Source organism: Arvicanthis niloticus, chromosome X (genome assembly GCF_011762505.2).
Source record: "Arvicanthis niloticus isolate mArvNil1 chromosome X, mArvNil1.pat.X, whole genome shotgun sequence".
NCBI lineage: Eukaryota > Metazoa > Chordata > Mammalia > Rodentia > Muridae > Arvicanthis > Arvicanthis niloticus.
This window is the reverse complement of record NC_047679.1, coordinates 88,560,556-88,567,316: the sequence shown is the minus strand read 5'-3', so window position 1 is coordinate 88,567,316 and position 6,761 is coordinate 88,560,556. Positions and strand designations below refer to the sequence as shown.

At 45.0% G+C, this 6,761-nt stretch overlaps 1 non-coding gene across 1 annotated transcript; it reads left to right on the top strand.

Moving 5' to 3' along the window:
• Positions 1-283: 283 nt before the first annotated feature.
• Positions 284-409, top strand: LOC117695633 (small nucleolar RNA SNORA17). The gene has a single exon (XR_004604680.1). It is a non-coding gene; the product is annotated as a small nucleolar RNA SNORA17 (small nucleolar RNA).
• The last annotated feature ends 6,352 nt before the right edge of the window (positions 410-6,761 follow it).

Genomic DNA, 6,761 nt, shown 5'->3' with positions numbered 1-6,761 from the left:
ATAGGAGGTGATTTTGAGGGGTACATTAATATTCTTTCTTCCCCAATCAGACATTATATGATGCCACTTAACAGGACAAATTATTCCAACCGGGCCAGCAACATGGCTCAGCAGGTGAAAAGGCTCCTGCCACCATGCCTGATGATCTGGGTTCAATTACCAGGTCCCTATGGTAGGAGAGAACTGACTCTCGTATGTTGCCCTCTGACCTCTACTCAAGAAGCATGGCATGAGTATGCACACACGTAACCACACTAAATACATAAGTAATAAAATGATTCTTTCTGCCCTGACAAATGTTGTAGGTATGGCTACTGTGTCCCATGTGCCTCAATAGGTGACAGAGAGGAGAGAGGCTATTTCTATGCTGAGTATTCTGATTTATGAACATCTGACATAGCCTAACATTCTCTGGAAAAAAATCAAGCCTGAGACCATGATCAGTCTGGTGCCAGGTGGCTCAGACACAAAGCTAGCCTGAGAAGACTACAAGTACAGTGCTCAGCAGGCCCCAACAAAACCTCAAGACTGGGAAAAAGCCAGAGACTAGAAGAATCCCCTCCTGAGACTAAAAGCCCTGTACAAAAATGAGCCTGACACAGATGACCCTTGCATGGAGCCACTGGCGTAGGCCAGGTGAGGAGCAAGCCTGAGATGACCACCAGACCTGCACCATGTGGCCTTGACAAGGAGTTTGCCTGAGATGACCACAGGGTGAGTGCCACACAGGCCTTGGACAGCAGACCATTCCAGACATGACCCCTGCCTGGAGAACATAATGCAAAATCGGGGCATAGCACTCCTGAGATCACTCCTGAGACAACCCCAGACACTCTAAGAGAGTCTGGCATCTCTAAGAGGAGCAAGTAAGTGGTGGAGAAACAGAAGAAAAAGGAACAGAAGGATGTGGGCACAATGAAGAGAGGCAGAACTGGAGACTCGAGGGCAGTTAGGAACAGCCTGATGTGAGTAGCCAGTGATGCCATCTGGTGGGGTCCTCGCCTGTGCTGCCACCAGGGGCCATGTCTGAGTCTGTGTCCCTGCAGCAGCAGGGTTCTGTTACCACCAAAGGCCAGGCAGACTTCCCTGGTCTGGGCTGACACCTGGGGACATGTTGAATTCTGAGGGCTGTGCAAAACTGGCCCCACCCCTCACCTGGGCAACACCGGAGAGATGTCCCTGGGGGCATGAGAGCTGACTCCACCCCTAGCCAGCTGCAGTACGTGGGAGAGTTGGCCCTCACACATTGCCGGAGTTCCAGGTGAGCTGGTCCCTGAGGATAAGAATGTAGAAGACTTGGCTCTACCACGCCGTGTGTATGGCATAGACTTGGGAAGAGATACCCTTCTTTCCCCTCCAACCCCTGACCACCTACATCAGGCAGGAGACCTGGCTCTGAGATCATGAGAGCAGGAGAGCTGGCTCTGTCTTTTACCTTTTGTAGCGGTCGGGGAGAGCAGGCCCTGAACCTCACCTGGACAGCACAGTAGAGTTGACCCTGATGGCAGGGGTGCTAGTTTGCCAGCCCCTAGGGTGTTAACATGGGTGAACTGGTCACACAACTTCTCTGCTGAAACTTGTCTGCTGTGCAGTGACATGGATGAGGGAAAGATGACTGCCACCACCACCACCACCACCACCACCCCCACATACACCTATGGCAGGCAGGAGAGCTGGCCCTGAGGTCATGAGAGCTGGAGAGCTTGTCCTGTCCCTCACCTGCTGCAGCACTTGGGAAAGCAGGCCCTGCACTTCCCCTGGGTAGCACAGTAGAGGTGGCCCTGGAAATGGGGGTTGCAGGTGACCTGGCCCAAGTGTGTAAGCACAAGAGATTGGGCCCTGACTTTTGTCTGCTGTGTGGTGGTGCAGAAAAGGGAGAGACACCATCTTCTTATTCCTTGACACCTATGGCAGGTACAACAGCTGACTCTGGAGTTATAAGAGTGGAAGGGACTAGCCTTGTCCCTCACTGGCTGCACAGTCAAGAGAGCTGGCCATGTAACTCACCTAGACAGCAGGGTAGAACTGGCCCTAGTTGCATGCATTAACAGTGAACAGGCCCTAGGGCCTGAGAGCAGGAGGCCAGGGTTGACCAGCTCAGATATCTCCCAGGCCCAGATGCAGGACTTTGAATTGACCCACCCCAACAGTGAACTGCTGGAGTGCAGGAAGGGGCTGCCGGTCCTACAGATCCAAAACTACAGGGCAACAACAGGATATCTGAGAGGAGTTTCAGTGAGATTCCACTATTGATAGAGTATCAGAAGCCAGAGGCAGTACACCAGACCAATGACTCATACTTGCAAGCAAAGAAGTGTGGACTAAAGGGTACACTGTAGGACACACTGTGACATACTACATCTTCCACAAGGAGATGGTCTCTTCTGTTGGTGGGGAGTGTTACAAGTGTGGAGGGTAGATACAAGGGGAGGGGGAAATGAGTGGGATCGAGGTACGTGATGTGAAACAAAGAACCAATAAGAAGTTTTTTTTTTTTTTTTTTAATACCAATTCTTTCTAGGATATAAGATCCAAACATTAGTGAAGTATACTAGCTAGCATTAACTCTGAAACTTCTGTGCTTTCTCCCATGGAGACTATTCTTACCACAATATATAGCTTGATACATCGGCAGGACATATGTCATGGTTAAAGGTAAAAATACCAACTAATGTTATAATGTTATGACTACCTAAATGATACAAAAAGAGGAACAATCACTTCCTATGATGGGGGAAATCTGTGTACACATCCATAAACACACAGAGAACGTTGCACATAATCTCAAAGGATCTCTAAAAACACAGACTTCAAACCTTTCATACACAAGACAGAAGATGTAGAACAACGGGACAAGCAGTTAGTTTAATAACCCTTTAGATCAATATCGTAGCAGAGTAAATTAGAACACCAACTTTCCCTGTCTTCAGTTTAGAATTACTTTGCTTCCCATATTCTTAGTTCCTATCTTTTTAAATCTCTTCCCTTTGAAGATGGCAAGATGGTCACATGTCTTTGTTTTTTTTAAATGAACATCAAAGCTAGATTAACATAGCTCTGTGCAAATTATAAAAATCTACAGTGAGTGGTCAGTAAGCAGTTTGAATTTTCTTCTTCCACATGCTAACTGTTAAACATTCATTGTATGTTGTTTGTTTTCTGAGACAGGGTTAAGCTGCTTACCCTTGGCTGTCCTGGAACTTACTCTGTAAACCAAGCTGGCCTCAAACTCACAGAGATCTGCCTGCCTCTGCCCCTCTAGTGCTGGAATTAAAGTTATGTGCTACCATATCCAGCAACTGTTAATAATCTTTATGGTAACCATAGATTGGCCTCAAGTTGCATATCTGTACACAATTATATATGCAGATCTATGCCTCAAATGATTAGAATCATTTCCCCTCCACATATAATTTGCCCTTTGATCTGTGGTTTCTGCCTGACATTCTGTGTACCTTGGTCCTCCCAAGACTCTTTTGTAGAACAAATACCCATAGTACTAACTGTGGCGCACCTCATATCTTATTTATTGCAAGTTCTCCCAAGAAACTGTAATCTATGCCTTAAAGTTATGATGCATTGATCACGCCTTTTTCTGTTCACCCAGCTTGTGTAGATCCCCATTTTCCCCATATTACAGCTATGTGAGTGTTGGGCAGTTATCTACTTTGCATCCTAGTGGGGCTGTGTTTCAGTGAGTATTATTTCTCCGCAAGTAGAGTGTCTGTGTTCTGGGAACTGATCTATCATTGAATATTTCATAATACAGTTCCTGGACTGTGCTAACAAAACCATATCCTGCTTCTACCCTGTGATTCTGAATACATATATAGTTTTATCCAGGAATCAATCCCAGAGGCTTTCTGATGAAAAACTTCATTTCAGAGGAAGCCATAATAAATACCTTAGAGAGCTTGTGTTCCTGAAGATGAGGATGGCGACAGACTCCCTGCTTACTCTACCAGTGGTCGATTGCACCAGACAGAATGTTCCCACCAGTCAAACTTCTCACTCGTGAGTCATTCCCTGCTTCGCTGTCTCTTCCCAAAAGAGCTACCTCATTCCAAAGCTCAAATTTTGTATACTTTCTTCCAGGAACATGAATGACCCAGTAAAATCTTGCTCCATGAGAGAGGGATGGTGGGTGGCTAGGAAACTGGAAGCGATACATTCATGCCACAGACACACAGCAACACATTGGCAGCTTGAAGGTTGCATTTAAGAGATTTCTCAAAGCTAGAATACCAGCTGGTAAGACATCTGCCAGACCAGATTATGTCAATTCTAGCCGAGGCTTGTCATGTGTCTCCATTTAAGAGGTGTATAGGCAAGGACAATGTGCAATTTCATACATTTCCTCCCTTCTCTTTCCCTGTTCATGTTAGAACGTTTGCAGTTTGCAGAAGGACACAGCTCATCAAAAGACTTTCTCTAATTTACGGTCAAAGGGACCATGCATATTTAAACATCAGTACATTTTCTGATGAGGATTAGAGTGTTTAAGAACATGGACTCCGAGTGCCAAAACCCTAGGCTCAAATTCTGGCTCTGTATCTCCTTGGCATAGATCCTTTGGGGCAATTATACTTTACCTGAAACCCTTGGTTTTCATTTCTATGGTGTGGCATTAAAAATACATCAGGGGCCGGAGAAATGACTCAGTGGTTAGGAACACTGATTACTCTTTCCAGAGGACAGGGGTTCAATTCCCAGAACCCATTCTCAGAACTGTCTGTAATTCCAGTTTCAGGGTATCTGACACCCTCACACAGGCAAAACACCAATGTACATGAAATAAAAAATTAAAAATATGTCATTGTATTCTGATAATACTATAAAACATATGATACATGCGTGTGTATGCACATGTATCTTTTTATTGGATATTTTACTTATTTACATTTCAGATGTCATTTTCTTTCCCCATTTTCACTCTCCCCCAGAAACCCCCTATCCCATCCCCCCTCCTCCTTTTTGCTTTTATACCATCTTAATTACATGCAAGTATTAAGGTCAGTTCTAGGTTGAGGAACTAGCAATATAATAGATGTAAATAGTCAAGGAACAAGCAACACAATAAACACAAATAGTCAAAGAACAAGCAAGGCATTAAACAAAGTTCTGTGGTCACTACCATGGCACATGTGTCTTAAAACACCGATTTAATAATGATGATTTGGAGGCCGGAGAGATGGCTCAGAGATTAACATCTGAGTTCAAGTCCTAGCACCCATATCAGGGGGCTCACAACTCCAGCTCCAAGGGTTCCAACACCTCAGGCCTCTGCAAGCACCTTCATTAATATATACATACTCGTACAGAAACACATAAACACATGCATGCATACAATCAAAAACAATAAAAATAAAATTTAAATAAGTTAATAAATCTTAAAAATAATAATGACTTTATTATTATTATTATTATTTCAAAGATGTGTATGAATGTTTGCCTGCATGTATATAAATGCACTGTGTCCATTGCCTGGAGTACTCAAAGATCAGAAGAGAGTGCCAGATCCCCTAGAACTAGAGTTACAGCTGGTTGTGAGCTTCCCAGTGCAGGTGCTGGGAACTGAATTGGGGTCCTCTGAATACTGGTTAGCTTTATATCAACACAAGCTATCATTATCAGTGAGGATGGAGCCACACTTGAGACAACACCTCCATAAGATTGGGCTGTAGGCAAGCCTGTAGGGTATTTTCTTAATCAGTGATTGACGGGGGAGGGTCCAGTCCATTGTGAGTGGTGCCATCCCTGGGCTGGCGGTCCTGGGTTCTATAAGAAAGCGGGCTCTCGAATACCCTGTTTCATAACTATCATGGATTTTCTACATTGCCTTGGACTTCAATGACCTGTATATATTGTTTTAGCAGTATCGTTAACATCCTAGGCTTAGATTATAGTTATTTAGAACTGTGGGAGCCTTTACAAAGCTGTCTTCTCTCTCTCTCTCTCTCTCTCTCTCTCTCTCTCTCTCTCTCTCTCTCTCTCTCTCTCTCTCCCTCTCTCTCTCTCTGCAAATGGAAGGCTGCCTAACACATTGTAACAAGATCCCCTCCAGGCAAATAGGAAGCAGAAGACCAGAGCCAACCCTCTGGTTTTCTCTGTGCTCACTTTGTTCCATTTGTTATGCCTGTCCTTTTCCCATCTCTTCACTCTTTAAAAAACACCCTGTGTTAACACTGGTGACACAGAAAGGCGGTTTCTTAGTGGATGGTGACTCACTGCAGAGCAGGAATCCTTTGCCACAGGGGGAGGAAAGAGAGCTGGCTGTGTGTGAGGGTGGGATGAGGTGGTTTGGGGGTGCTGAGGGCTGAGAAGGTCCCCGTGGGAGGTTGGGGGTGGTGAGTGCTGGAAGATTGCCTTTCACATAGTTAAAAGAAGCAAAAGTAGACAATGAGAAGATGGGGCAGCTCTCCCAAGATCCCCACCCCCAGGCCTTTGGCAATGACATTGCCTACATGTGAAAGAGGGATAAGGAAGGCCAGAATCCCATCCATCACAGTGTTGAATGTGAGAGGCACAGAGGGCATCAAAACAAAAGAGACTTAAACCTAAATCTGTAAGACTTATAAGAATTGGGGCAAAGATTAAAATAGTGAAAGTAAATGAGATATGTTAGTGCTGAGATCTTGGTACCTGCCCAAGCCTCCAGGGACTTGGGGCTTTCAGGATTTTTGGTTTTTTTTTTCCCTGAGAAACTTTCTGCCAATGCCTCAGTGTTTGCAGGCATCTCCACAGTTAATCACCATGGAGTC